This window comes from Globicephala melas, chromosome 2 (assembly GCF_963455315.2).
Source record: "Globicephala melas chromosome 2, mGloMel1.2, whole genome shotgun sequence".
Classification (NCBI taxonomy): Eukaryota; Metazoa; Chordata; class Mammalia; order Artiodactyla; family Delphinidae; genus Globicephala; species Globicephala melas.
Genome location: NC_083315.2, coordinates 101,265,401 through 101,280,604, shown reverse-complemented (window position 1 = coordinate 101,280,604; position 15,204 = coordinate 101,265,401). Strand labels below are relative to the sequence as shown.

At 39.9% G+C, this 15,204-nt stretch overlaps 1 protein-coding gene across 1 annotated transcript in view; it reads right to left on the bottom strand.

The window, feature by feature from the left end:
* The window catches only part of TMEM253 (transmembrane protein 253), a 48,705-nt gene that overhangs the window by 26,088 nt on the left and 7,413 nt on the right, over positions 1 to 15,204 (bottom strand). Inside the window, exon 9 of the mRNA XM_070044940.1 lies at positions 8,738 to 8,854. The gene's annotated coding sequence lies outside the window, so the exon portion shown is untranslated. The remainder of the gene's footprint in view (positions 1 to 8,737; positions 8,855 to 15,204) is intronic.

Here is a 15,204-nt window from a genome sequence, read left to right as displayed (position 1 = left end):
GTTCCATTGATCTGTATGTCTGATTTTCTGCCAATACCATGCTGGGTTTTTTTGTTGTTGTTTTTTTTTAAATTAATTAATTAATTTTTTGTTGCATTGGGTCTTCATTGCTCTGCATGGACTTTCTCTAGTTGTGGCCAGCAGCAGCTGCTCTTTGTTGCAGTGTGCAGGCTTCTCATTGCAGTGGCTTCTCTTGTTGCAGAGCACAGGCTCTAGGCACACGGGCTTCAGTAATTGTGGCATGCGGGCTCAGTAGTTGTGGCGCACGGGCTTAGTTGCTCTGCGGCACGTGGGATCTTCCCGGACCAGGGCTCAAACCTGTGTCCCCTGCATTGGCAGGCAGATTCTTAACCACTGTGCCACCATGGAGGTCCCTACCATGCTGTTTTGATTACTCTAGCTTTGTAGTATAATTTGAAATCAGGGAGTGTGATACCTCAGCTTTGTTCTTTTTTCTCAGGATTGCCTTTGCTGTTTGAGGGTTTTTTTTTTTGGTGGTTCCATATAAATTTTAGAATTTTTTGTTCTATTTCTGTGAAAAATGTCATTGGGATTTTGAAAGGGATTGCATTGAATCTGTAGATTGCTTTAGGTAATATGAACATTTAAAAATTGTTCTTCAATTCATAAGCACAAAATATGGTTCCATTTCTTTGTGTCTTTTTTTTTTTTTTTTTTGCGGTACGTGGGCCTCTCACTGCCGTGGCCTCTCCTGTTGCGGAGCACAGGCTCTGGACGCGCAGGCTCAGCAGCCATGGCTCACGGGCCCAGCCGGTCCGCGGCATGTGGGATTTTCCCAGACCGGGACACGAACCTGTGTCCCCTGCATCGGCAGGCGGACTCTCAAACACTACGCCACCAGGGAAGCCCTCTTTGTGTCTTTTTCAATTTCTTTCAACAATGTCATAGTTTTCAGTGTACAGGGTTTTCACCTCCTTGGTTAAATTTATTCCTATGAATATGGATAACCAACAAGGACCTACTGTATAGCAAATAAAATAAAATAAAAATTAAAAAAATTATTCCTATGTATATCATTCTTTTTTTTTATTATTATCATTCTTTTTGTTGCAATTGTAAATGTGATTGTTTTCTTAATTTCTCTTTCTGATAGTTCATTGATAGCACATAGAAATGGAACTGATTTTTGTATACTGATTTTGTACCATGCAACTTTAGTGTATTCGTTTATTATCTCTAATAATTTTTTAGTGGAATCTTTAGGGTTTTCTATATATAAAATCATGTCATCTGCAAATAGTGACAGTTTTATTTCTTCCTTTCCAATTTGGATGCTTTTTATTTCTCTTTCTTGTATAAGTGCTCTGGCTAGGACTCCCAATGCTATGTTGCATAAAAATAATGAGAGTGGGGACTTCCCCGGTGGCTCAGTGGTTGGGAGTCTGCCTGCCAATGCAGGGGACACAGGTTCGAGCCCTGGTCTGGGAAGATCCCACATGCCGTGAAGCAACTAAGCCTGTGCACAACTACTGAGCCCGCATTCTACAGCCCGTGAGCCACAACTACTGAGCCCGCGTGTGCCACAATTACTGAAGCTTACGCGTCTAGAGCCCGTGCTCCGCAACAAGAGAAGCCACCACAATGAGAAGCCCGCGCACTGCAATGAAGAGTAGCCCCCGCTCGCCACAACTGGAGAAAGCCTGGGCACAGCAACAAAGACCCAAAGCAGCCAAAAATAAATAAATAAATTTATTTTTTTAAAAAATGATGAGAGTGGGTATCCTTGTCTTGTTCCTGATCTTAGAGAGAGAGTTTGTTCCTGATCTTAGAGAGTTTTTCACCATTGAGTATGGTATTAGCTGTGGGCTTGTCATAAGTGGCCTTTATTTTGTTGAGGTATGTTCCCTCTGTACCCAATTTGTTGAGGGTTTTTATCGTAAGTGGACGTTGAATCTTGTCAAATGTTTTTTCTACATCTACTGAGATGATCATATGATTTTCATCCTTCATTTTATTAATGTGGTGTATCATGTTGATTGACTTGCAAATGTTGAACCATCCTTGCATAACTGGAATATATCTCACTTGATCATGGTGCATGGTCATTTAAATGTATTATTGTATTTAGTTTGCTAATATTTTGTTGAGAATGTTTGCATCTATATTCATCAGTGATATTGGCCTGTAATTTTCTTTTTTGTGTTGCCCTTGTCTGGTTTTGGTATCAGCATAATGGCCTTGTAAAATGAGTTAGGAAGCATTGCCTCCTCTTCGATTTTTTGGAATAGTTTGGGGATTGGTATTAAATCTCCTTTGAATGTTTGGTAGAATTCACCAGAGAAGCCACCCTGTCCTAGACTTTTGTTTTTTGGGAGGTTTTTTATTACTGTTTCAATCTCCTTGCTAGAGATCAGTCTATTCAGATTTTCTATTTCTTCATGATTCAGTCTTTGTTGTATGATTCAAAGGATTTATTTTTTGGGTTGTCTAATTTGTTGTTGTATAGCTGTTCATAGTATTCTCTTATAATCTTTTGTATTTCTGTGGTTTCTGTTGTAATTTCTCTTTCATTTCTGATTTTGTCTGAGCCTTCTCTATTTTTTATCTTTTCAAAGAGCAAGCTCTTACTTTCATTGACCTTTTCTGATATCTTTTTAGTCTTTATTTCATTTAATTGCGTTCTGATTTTTATTATTTCCTTCTTTGGCCTTCATTTGTTCTTTTCTAGCTCCTTTAGATGTAAGGTTAGATTGTTTGAGATTTTTCATGTTTCTTGAGGTAGGCTTGTACTGCCACACACTTTTCTTTTAGTACTGCTTTTGCTGCATCCCATAGATTTTGGTATGTCATATTTTAATTTGTCTTCATATATTTTTAAAATTTCTCCTTTGATTTCTTCATTGACCCAATAGTTTTTCAGTAGCATGTTGTTCAGTCTCCAAATATTTGTGATTTTTCCAGATTTCTTCTTGTAACTGATTTCTAGTTTCATACTGTTGTGTAGGGAAAAGACGTTTGATGTGATTTCAGTCTTCTTAAATTTACTGAGAGTTGTTCTGTATCCCAACATCTAGTCTATCCTTGAGAATGTTCTATGTGCACTTGAGAAGAATGTGTATTCTACTGCTTTTGAATGGGGTCTTCTGTGTAAATCTATTAAGTCCATATGATTTCAGATTGATATTTTCTTGTTGAATTTCTGTCTGGATAATCTATCCATTGATGTAGTGGGATGTTAAAGTCCCCAACTATTATTGTGCTACTGTCAATTTCTCCTTATAGGTCTATTAATAATTGCTTCATATATTTTGGTGCTTCTATGTTAGGTTCATATATATTAATAAATGTTATATCTTCTTGATGGATTGTCCCCCTTGTCATTATATAATGTCCATCTTTATCTCTTGTTACCTTTTTTCCTTGAAGTCTATTTTGCCTGATATGAGTATTAATTATACCCGCTTTCTTTTGGCTGCCATTTGCTTGGAGTATCATCTTCCATCCCTTCACTTTGAGCCTGTTTGTCTTTAGAGCTGAGCTGAGTCTCCTGGAGGCAGCATAGAGTTGGGTCTTGATTTTTAATCCATCCAGCCACTCTTTGTCCTTTAATTAGTGAATTCAATCCATTTGCATTTAAGGTGAGTATTGACAGATGAGGACTTAGTCCTGCCATTTTATCTTTTGTTTTCTGGTTCCTCTTTATCTCCATTGTTTCTTTTTCCTTACGTTTCTGTCTGTCATTTTGGTTTGGTAGTTTTCCATGATGTTTTTCTGTTTCCTCTTTTTCATGTTTCATGTCTCTGTTCCAGATTTTTTTTGTGGTTACCATGAGATTTGTATAAAACATCTCATAGATAAAATAGTCCTTTTTAGGACTATAGTTTCTTTTTCTGCTGATAGCATCTTGTCTTCATTTGCCTATACAGATTTTGTCCTATTCCTCTTCCTTTTCATGTTTTTATTGTCACAAATTGTCCTTTTTTACGTTGTGAGTTCATTACCAAATTGAAGTAGCTATAGTTACTTTTAATACTTTTTCCGCTTTAACCTTTATGCTATAATTGTTTAACAATCTATAATCTATTCTGATACAGAGTTCTAATTTTCTTATACTATTTGTCACCTTACTCAAAGTTTTGCATACTTTTGCCTTCTTGTTTCAGGTATAAGAGCTCCTTTCAACACTTCTTGTAAATAGGTTTAGTGGTAATGAAATCCCTCAACTTTTGTTTTGTTTGTCTGGGAAAGACTTCATTTCTCCTTCATATCTGAATGATAACTTTTCTGGTTAGCGTATTTTTGGCTGACAGTTTTTAATCTTTCTGTATCTTGAGTATGTCATTTTGCTCTCTTCTGGCCTGTAGAGTTTTTGTTGAGAAATATGCTGATAGCCTATTGGTTACTGTCTTTTTTCCCCTCAATGACTTTAAAATTCTTTCTTTGTCACTGACTTTTGACAGTTTTAATATAATGTGTTTTGGAAAAGGTCTTTTTTCATTGATATAATTAGGTGTAGTATTAGCTTCATGAACGTATATATCCAGTTCCTTCCCCAGATTTGGAAAATTCTCAGCTATTATTTCTTTAAATAAGTTTTTTGCTCCCTTCTTCCCCCCTTCTCCTTCTGGGGTACCCATTATCCTTATGTTGCTTTTCCTAAGGTAGTTAGATAGTTCTCATAGAATTTCTTCATTAAAAAACAAAAGAAAACACAAAACTTAGTTCTATCTCCTCTTCTACATGAATCATTTCTAGATTTCTGTCTTTGAGCTTGTGAATTTTCTCTTCCATATGGTCTTCTCTATTTCCAGTGCTTTCTAATGCATTCTTCATCTCATTTATTGAGTTCTTCAGCTCCAGATTTCCTACTTAGTTCTTTTTTAGAGTTTCAATCTCTTTGCTAAAATATTCCTTCTGTTCATTGATTATATTTTATTTTATTTGTTTTTTTGGCCACACCACCTGGCATGTGGGATCTTAGTTCTGTGACCAGGGATTGAACCCATGTCCCCTGCATTGGAAGGTGGAGTCTTAACCACTGGACCACCAGGGAAGCCCCTGTTCATTGATTTTATTCCTGAGCTCATTGAGCTGCCTTTTTGTGTTTTCTTGCTGAATTTCTTCATGACAGCTATTTTTGAATTCTCTAATAGATTAAAATCTTCTGTGACTTTAAGTTTGATTTTTCATTTTCTTTTTTTTCTTTTTTTTTTTTTTGATACTGTGTTAGCATGTTTTCTTTTATGGTGCTTGATGAATTGGTCCTCTGCCAGCGTATCTGAAGTAGCGAAAACCTTTCTTCTTTAGGTAGTTTTGTTTACTTTGATTTTAACAATTTAACAGATTGGTCACTAGAAGGCCTTTCTTTTGTTTTTCAGTAGGTGGCGCTATAGCACAAGTTTCTGGTTTCTCTTACCTGAGTTGTTCTATATTTGAGAATCGGCACTTTCCATCTTCCACTGCCTCTGCCAGAGGTGTCACTGGTGCCCTTGTCATAGCTGCTTGTGCCTCTGGTGTTGCTGGCGTCGCCACCAGGGGCACTGGGATGGCGGGTACCTTTGCCTTGTCCAGGGTTGACTGGGTTGCAGGCATTGCCACCACAGTGAGGGGAAAGGATTGGTGGGGGATCCAGGGTCATGGGCACCTCCGCCATGTCTGGGGTTGTTTGGTTTGCAGGCGCCGCTGCCGTGGGCGAGGGTGGGGGAGGGGGGGAGAGTTGTGGGCGTCACCACGGTTGGAAGGACTGAGTCTTGGCCTCACCAGTGCTGCTGCCCAGTTTCCTGCACCCATAGGCACTGGTGCAGCCAGGAGGCTGAAGCTGTGTCTGCTGCCCCTCCTCCTGCCACAGGGTTCTCTGGGGCTCCGGGTTCAGCTGCTGTGGCCGGGGAGCTGGGATCATGGGCACTGCCTCCGCTGTTCCCCCCACTTCTGCCTCCTCTATGTGTTCCAGTACACCCACCTTCACATGCAGATGTGTGGATCTCTCTAGCATTCTGCTATGTTGGGTAGGGAAATTTTCTTGAGTTAGGGATGTTTTACTAGTTGTAAATTGAAGGGGTGAGACAAAGGGAGCTTCTCACACTACCACGATGCTCATGTATCCTCCAGGAAAACTTTAATATTTAAAACCCAGATTGTGGAGGTAATATATATATATATACATATTCACTGGAAGAATTTTGAAAATGTATTTTTTAAAAGTAAATAAAATTCACCTATAATCACCCCCTGAAATATAACCATTAATATGTTGGCATATATACTTCCAGTAGGTTTTTGTTCTATGCAATATGTGTTTTTACAATAAAATTGGTTTTGTTCAAATATACTGGTTTGGATGCACCCCAATGCAGCATTATTCACAGTTGCCAAGAGGTGGAAGCAACCTAAGTGTCTATCAACAGATGAACAAATAAGAAGAAATGGTATAAATGTTCAGTGGAATACTACTCAGCCTTAAAAAAAGAATGAAATTTTGCATTTGCAGCAACACGAATGGACTTGGAGGGCATTACATGATGAACACTCCTCTCTTTCATTAAATATTATTCTATAGCATGTTTTAAAAAGGAGTCAAGTAATTGAGGATTATTGTAGAAAAGTTAGAACATTAGTCCTAAATGACAACCATGGATGACCAGAGTAGTTTGATATTTACCCTTCTACACTTTTTTTCCTATGCATATACTTCTAGAAAAACAAAACCAACTATACCTACTGTTTTGTAATGCACTTCTTGTATTGTGGTAAAATTCACATAATATAAATTTCACCATTTTAACTATTTTAAAATATACAATTTGGTGGCATTTAGTACATTTACAGTGCTGTGCAATCATTACCAATATCTAGTTCCAGAACACTTTTAGCATCACAAAAGGAAACCTCATAGCCATTAAGTAGTCATGCCCCTGGCAACCACTAAAATGCTTTTTGTTTCTATGGATTTGCCTATTCTGGATATTTCAGATAAATGGAATCACACAATATGTGACCTTTTGTGTCTGGCTTCTTTCACTTAGCATAGTTGCTAGGTTCATCCATGTTGTACACAGTGGAATAAGAAGTGTTTCATTATATGGATATATACCACATTTTGTTTATCCATTTATCAGGTGATGGACATTTGAGTTGTTTCCATCTTTTTGCTATGAACATTTATGTGTAACGTTTTGTTTGAACACCTATTTAGTATATACCTAGGAGAGGAATTGCTGGCTCATATGACGAGTCTATGTTTCACCTATTGAGGAATCGCCAAGCTATTTTCCACAGCAGCATTTACGCTCCTACCAGCAATACATGAGAGTTCCATTTCTCCACATCCTTGCCAACACTTGTCATTTTCCATTTGTTGCTGTTGTTTTTATAGCTCTCCTAGTAGCTGTGAAGTGGTAAAGTAGTATCTTGTTGTGGTTTTGAATTGTATTTCCCTAATGACTAATGATGTGCCACATCATTTTCATGTGTTTTTTGGTCATTTGCAAATTTTTTGGAGAAATGTCTATTCAAGACTTTTGCCATTTTTTAACTGGATGCAATGATGCAATGTGCTTTTTTTTTTTTTTTCCACTTAGGAATATACCATGGACATCTTTTAGTCTTTTTATGCCAGTATAGTATAGTATAATATTTCAATCTCTACATTTATTATACTTTAAAGATCAACTACCTTATTGTTAGACATTTAGAACTGCTTGTACTTGAAAAATTAATGCTGTACTGAACATTTCAATAGGTAACTCCTTATACATGTCCAAAAGTATTCCTGCAGAAAATTCCTAGATGCAGAATTGCTGGGCCAAGGGTAGATAATTTTTAACCTGTATATACAAGATGTTAAATTGCTTTCCATTACAGTTGTACCAATTTACCGTCCTATCAGAGGTATAAGAAAGTGCCTATTTCCTTGCACACTCACCAGTGATGGGTTTTATGCATTTAAAAATAACAATGTGATTGGCACAAAATGGCATCTTACTGTTTTAAATTGCATTTATTTAGGTACTTCTCTGGTGGCCCAGTAGTTAAGTTTTCATGCTTCCACTGCAGGGGGCACAGGTTCAATCTCTGGTTGGGGAACTAAGATCCCTCATGCTGCAAGGTGCAGCCAAAAATATAAATAAATTGTATTTATTTAACTACTATTAATATATATCATCTTTCATAGATTTATTGGCCATTTAAATTTCTTTATTTGGTAAACTGGCTGTTTTGTCTTTATCAGTTTTTCTATAAGAAAAGATTCAATATTAATACTAACAATCTTTTAGCTATATGTTACTCTCAGTCATCCTTTCTTAAATTTACATTTGAACTTTATCTTTATTGTAATTTTTTTTATAGAAAGCCTAAAAATTTTAATGTAAAATCAATCTTTTTCTTTTTAGTTTCTGCTATTAGTGTTATATCTAAAAGTTCTCATCTGCCCCAGGTTATATAATTACCTATATTTCTTCTCATATTTTTATGGTTTTGATTTTTTCCATTTAAGTCTAGAATTTATTTTGGTGCATGGAGTATGATAGAAGTGTAACTTAGTGCAAATAGTTATGCAGTTATTCCAACATCACTTATTGAAAAAAATTAGTTTATGATTAACTGACAGATAAGAAATAGTGCTACTAAAATATATTAAATCTTTGTATATACTTGAGCTCTTTTTTTGACTCTATTCTATTCCATTCATCTATCTGTCTATTCTGATGTCAATACCATAATGTTTTAATTTTTCATCTTTATAATACACATTAATAACTGATAGACCAAGTCTCACCTTATTACTCTTCTTGTTAGAAGCCCGTTCTTCCTTCTTTCTCCCTTCCTTCCTTCCTTCCTTCCTTTTCTTTCATTATCATTTGTTTATTCTTCCAGATGCACTTTAGAATAACTACTGAAAACAAAACAATACAAAAAACTTGAAGTAGAAGCTGTGGAAATTTAGAACTGCCAATAGTAGTATTATGGGGTTGCCTTTAGGATCTAGTTGCAGTTTGAGATCATGAATTTTTTGTGGCACCAGCTGCCATGTTTGAGTAATTTTCTCTAGTAGCACCATTACTGTTAATGTTTTAGCAGAGACTGAATGACTATCAGAATGTTGCACAGGAGTTTCTGTGTTGAGTAGAATGCCTTCTAAGACTCCTTCTGATTTAATTTATTCATTCATTCAGTAAACATGTATTGAATGTCTCCTTATGCCATTCACTTAGCTAGGTTCTGGGGTTATAAAGATGAATAAAACACGGTTCTCTCTTCAAAGGTGGGCACATAAATGATAATTTCAATTGTAGGGGAAGGAAAAACTTTTCTCTACCCTCTTCGGTTTAGTAGCTGGTGCTTGCAAATTAAATTGACAAAAGGCAAATTAACAGGAGAAAAGGCATACACATTTCACTTGATGTTAATATTTCAATTTTTATGTATACAGAGGATCTTCACAGAAAAGAAATGAAGGCTCGGGGGTGATTAGACACAGGGTATTATATAACTTTTTTTTTTTTTGCATTGGGTCTTCATTGCTGCACAGGGGCTACTCTTCATTGCAGTGTGCGGGCTTCTCATTGCAGTGGCTTCTCTTGTTGAAGAGCATGGGCTCTAGGTGCTCAAGCTGCAGTACTTGTGGCACGCAGGCTCAGTAGTTGTGGCTCACGGGCTTAGTTGCTCTGCAGCATGCGGTATCTTCCAGGACCAGGGCTCAAACCCGTGTCCCCTGCATTGGCAGGCGGAGTGTTAACCACTGTGCTACCAGCAAAGTCCTATATACCATTTTAACAAAGGGTGAGAAATTGTGGAGAAGTGACAAGACAAAGGAAAAGCATTTTGGGCTCCTAGGGGTTGTAGATTGCAGGAAAGTAAGTATATAGGGGAAAGTGATGGAAGGTAAGTGTGATTTTAGTAAGGTTTGTTTGTATAGACCCATTCATGGTGCTGACTCTCTGTCTGCAGTTTAATGGTTGTTTTTCTTCCTCCTGCCATGAGAGAGGGCAGGGAAGACCTTCACAAAGGGAAATTTACATCCCATTTTTACTTAGATAGGGGGAAGGCAGAGAGCAATTTCTGAGTTTGCTGCTTCTTATTTGTCTCCCAATAAAAACAATCCCCATGCCAATGTGGCACATTTTGGGGTGGTGCATTCTGATCCTCTTCACAATACGTATAGAACTGTGTGTAGAGCACTGTAAGAGTACAGTGTTGGTGGTGATGGGAGAGGTCAGGGAAGCTTCCCAAAGTAGGTGAAGACTAAGCTGAGTCTTAAAGAAACAGTACCAGTTAGCAATATGGGGTTAGGACTAGTTACAACAGCTTGAATAAGGCATAGAAGTAAGAAACATATGTGCCATTGACCCAAGAATTCTACTTCTAGGAATTGAACCTGCTGATAATACTATGAATGTATGAAAAGATGCAAGTATAGGAATGTTCAATGCAGCATTATTTGTAATTGCAATAATAAATATTACTAAAGGTCCAAAAAAAAAAAAAAAGAAACATATGTGCCAAAGTGAGATGCTTTTTTTTTTTTTTGGCGGTACGTGGGCCTCTCACTACTGTGGCCTCTCCCGTTGCGGAGCACAGGCTCCGGACGCGCAGGCCCAGCGGCCATGGCTCACGGGCCCAGCCGCTCTGCGGCATGTGGGATCCTCCCGGACCGGGGCACGAACCCGCGCCCCCTGCATCAGCAGGCGGACTCTCAACCACTGCGCCACCAGGGAAGCCCGACTTAGCTATTTTGACATGACATGGCTTTGACTTATCACTGGTATTTTAATTGTTCTGACTTCTTATTAATGTGAGCAACAAACAGCCCTGACCCCCACCCCGCCCATCACTGAGTCATTGCTGTCATCATCATCATCCTTGGGCTAATCAAAAAGAAAAAAAAAGAGGGAGAGGGTAAAGCTCAAAGATGGGGTGGAAGTGTTTCTCATACATATTAATTAATAATTAAAACAAAATTTTAAGGCTGCACACCAATGCCACCTTCCTCAGATTGCTGTCACTGAAGAGTATAGTGCAAGGGAGGGCATGTGGAGATGACACTGCAAAGGCGGGGGCCAGATCACAGGGATCATTGCACCATTTAAAAAAGCTTGGAGCTGATCTTATAGGACGGAGATGACTGAAGAGCTTTTAAGCAGGGAAGCTATGTGGTCATGTTTATGTGGCTATGTGTAAGATCCTCCAGGAGGATGATCCTGGAAGCACAGAAACTATTTAGGAAGCTTTTTCTGTAGTAGGTGACAAGTGGTGGGGGCCTGAACTAGGGCAAGGATGGTGGTGATGAGGAGAAGACTGATTCAAGAGCAGGAAGAAAATCTATAGAGTGTGGTGAGCATTTGGCTACAGGAAATGAGGAAGAGTTTAGCATTCAGCTTATGTGACCAAGTGATAACACCAGTTAAGATGGAAAATTCAGGGGCTTCCCTGGTAGTGCAGCAGTTAAGCATCCGCCTGCCAATGCAGGGGACACGGGTTCGATCCCTGGCCTGGGAAGATCCCACATGCCGCGGGGCAACTAAGCCCGTGCGCCACAACTACCGAGCCCGCGTGCCTAGAGTCCGTGCTCTGCAACAAGAGAAGCCACCACGATGAGGAGCCTGCACACCACAACGAAGAGTAGCCCCCGCTCGCCGCAACTAGAGAAAGCCTGTGTGCAGCAATGTAGACCCAATGCAGCCAAAAGTAAATAAACAAAAAATAAATAAATTTATTTAAAAAAAAATGACGGAAAATCCAGAAGGGAGAATGGGGGCACAAAGAGAATATTTAAGGTTTTAAGTGTGCAATATGGTTCTTGCAGGTCTTTGTAGGTTCCTTTTAAATATAAGAATCTTGGAGAAGTTAAACACTAAGTTCTTGAAATCTTTCTGATCATATCTCTCTAGGACATTGGTTTTCATGCCCTATGGGGGGGCAATTTTGCTCCCCAAGGGATATTTGGCAATGTCTGGAGAGATTTTTAGTTGTCACATTTAAGGGGAGGAGTGCTACTGGTATTTATTTAGTGGTTAGAAGCCAGGGATGCTGCTAAACATCCTACAATGCAAGGGACAGCCTTCCACAACAAAGAATTATCTGACCCAAATGTCAGTAGTGCCACAGTTGATAAACTCTGTTCTAGGGACTAGAGGAATACTTTACACTTTCGCCCAGCACCGGTCATTCAGATTAGAGAGTATGGATGGGTCTACTAAAAAAACACCACCACTGCTGAGAAACCAAATCTTAGTGTTGGAGGAGAAATTAAAGGTTATCTATTCCAACCATTCAGGTGATATTTGAAAACTTGCTTCAACAACCTATCTGTGCAGAAGCGCACTGCACAAAACACCTCAAACAGACCCAGAGGTTGACAGCCTAACTTCAAAGCAGCTCATCTTTTGAAAGGTGTTCAGTTTCTCTTTTTTGGTCTAAAACTGGCCTCTCTATAATACATAACCATTGGATCCAGCTTCACTTCTTAGGTTCACAAAGAACAGCTTCTCTTCCTCATAATTATTTTTGAGATTTACAAAGACATCAATCCTGCTTCTCTTATGCCATGACTTTGAGTCCTCTCACTTTACCTAAAGCATAAGAGTGGGTGCAAAGCATTTTCCTTATAAAGCGAGCATCTTCCTTGAAAAGTGAGCACATAATTATTAAGAAGCAAAACAAATTAAATCATATCTGGGGAGCCTGGACTTGTGGAAAAATATTATAAACAAGAAAACTTTATAAAGGCAAGGAAAAACAAACAAGAATCAACAAAGACGACTCATTCCCTCTGGACAGAACACAGGAAAAGTTTCTGATAAGAAAAATAAACCAAAGATTCAGATGATAAGTAGAATCAAGAATAACATGCAACACAAAATATAAATATGGCTGAAAAAATGTATGCAAAGAAGGAAAAACAAGAGAAACAGAAGACAACTCTCATTAAGTAAGCGGCATCTGAATTTTAAAGAGCGGCTATGCACACCAGTTTTAGTAGCCTAAGAAATGGCGGAGGCCATACAAGGAGGCCCTTACCCGTGAATTTTTTTTTTTTTTTTTGCGGTACACGGGCCTCTCACTGTTGTGGCCTCTCCCGTTGTGGAGCGCAGGCTCAGCGGCCATGGCTCACGGGCCCAGCCGCTCTGCGGCATGTGGGATCTTCCCGGACCGGGGCACGAACCCGTGTCCCCTGCATCGGCAGGCGGACTCTCAACTGCTGCGCCACCAGGGAAGCCCCGCCGCCCCCCCGAATTTTTATACAGGGAAAAGCAGATTAAAACAAACACTAAAGGCAGCGGTTTCTCCTCCCCCTCCTCCTCCTCTCTTCCTTCCTCTTCCTCTTCCCCTTCCTCCTCCAATTCTGGGGTTAGGGATAAGGGGGGCCTGGTAGAGTCAGGGCTCTCCAGAAGAAGGCAAACATGTGTAAAGCATACAGGTGGGGTTAACAACTAAGGGACAGTTCTACACGTTTACTTTAACAATTGGAAGGTTTTAAACACATTATTATAATGAAAAAAAATTAGCACCAAATAAAATTTTCCTGCCTTTCCTCCTGCATGAGTCACTCACTGCTCAGTCACCAGTAACCCAGCTATTAGGGCAGTCTCCTAGATTCCCTGTGCCCTGGAGATGGACCTCTGATCACTACAGTGCTCAGATCCTGTCATATTTATAGGAGACACTGCCTAACAGTGACACACTGCCACCGTCCTGCTCAATCCAGCAATCAAACATCGAAATTGAGGCAGCACCGCTGGGCAAGTCAAGAATGAAGCGCATGTACACAAAGCAACCCAAAATGGGCCTAGACAAGAAAACGAAATCCAGAAACCTGACGGGGTAATCATCTCTTTTCACTAAGATAAAGAATATCCCAGCCCCGGATGGCGAGTGGCAAGAGGCTGCGGGGAATTCATCAGGCCAAGCAGGCGAGGTCAGCTCCGATTACTCCTGGATAGTTGAGTGTACTGATTTCGTGGCTGGAGTCCAGGATTGCATAACACATAGAGGCCCAAGGGGCTGAGAATGACCCGGAAGGGCCCTGCGCCTCCAGCCTACTCGAGACGCACCAAGCGGCATGTGTGGCCGCCCAGGTGGATTCACAGCAGGGGAGGGATTTGGGAGCACGCCCCGCAATGCGCAGAAACTCCTTCTCCAACTAAGCCGATGACACACGCCATTACCTTGCGGGAAGGCCCTTTGTGAGACCTCGACCGGGGCAGCAAAGAGGCCACGAGATGGCAGCAGAGGACACAGCCCAGGACGCAAAACCTGAACCATCTGCAAAAGCAGATATTTCATTGGGGAAAGGTCACTTGTCTATAATCGTGTATTCGAGGCCAGAATACATTACTGAATTTCAAAGAAATGAGGGTAAAATTCATCAACATGGAGAATTTCCCAACCACCACGGAATTCAGCTGCACATGAAGCCACATATTTCTCCAATGCTTAAAGCACGGATAGGGGTCAAGGCCTTTAAAAACTGACGTCAGCAGGAACCTTGTCACAGTCACTTCTTTTTGTGAAGTTCCAATGGGCAGCAATTCAAGTAAAATACCAGTGACTTTCACAGAGGCTGCCAAACTGATGAAGGGGCAGATACAGAGGTTGCTGGGCAGCATTGCAGCAAAGCAGAATGCTTTCATGGAGCAGCTAGGGACTCTGGCAATAGGCAGTGTTGGGTGGGATGGGGGGTGCGCATAATGAGGCCCACAGGCCAAGTCTCACACAGTCTTCACTTGCAGTTCGCAGAGGATAACGCACAGGAAAGGGGGATCAGTAGTACTGGGGCTAAATCTCTGATCTTCCAACTTATCACCTAATGCTCCTTTGGTTATATATTCCTCCTCCCCCCAAAGCTGTCACTACCAAAAACTACCAAATAACCCCTGGGGGCAAAATGCCCCCTCCCTGAGAACCAATATGAGAGGGATATGATAAAAAAAGGTTTTAAGAACCTAATGTTAAGCCTCTCCAAGACTCTTGAATTTCAGAACAGGTCTCAAGGGCTACAAGAACCATATTGCATATCTAAAACCTGAATTTCTACCGTATGTTTGTATAATGGAGAGACAATAACTGAAGGACTATAGGCCAAATCTGGTCCTCAATTTTTAAAAAATCAGTTATCAACATTTTAAAATCAGAAGATTTCACATTTAAAAAGTCAGAGTTTCTGACTTTTATAGGAAAATTGGAACAATGGCAATACCAAGCCCACAGTCCCACATGGCAATAGGGTAGAGATGAGTGCAGTTA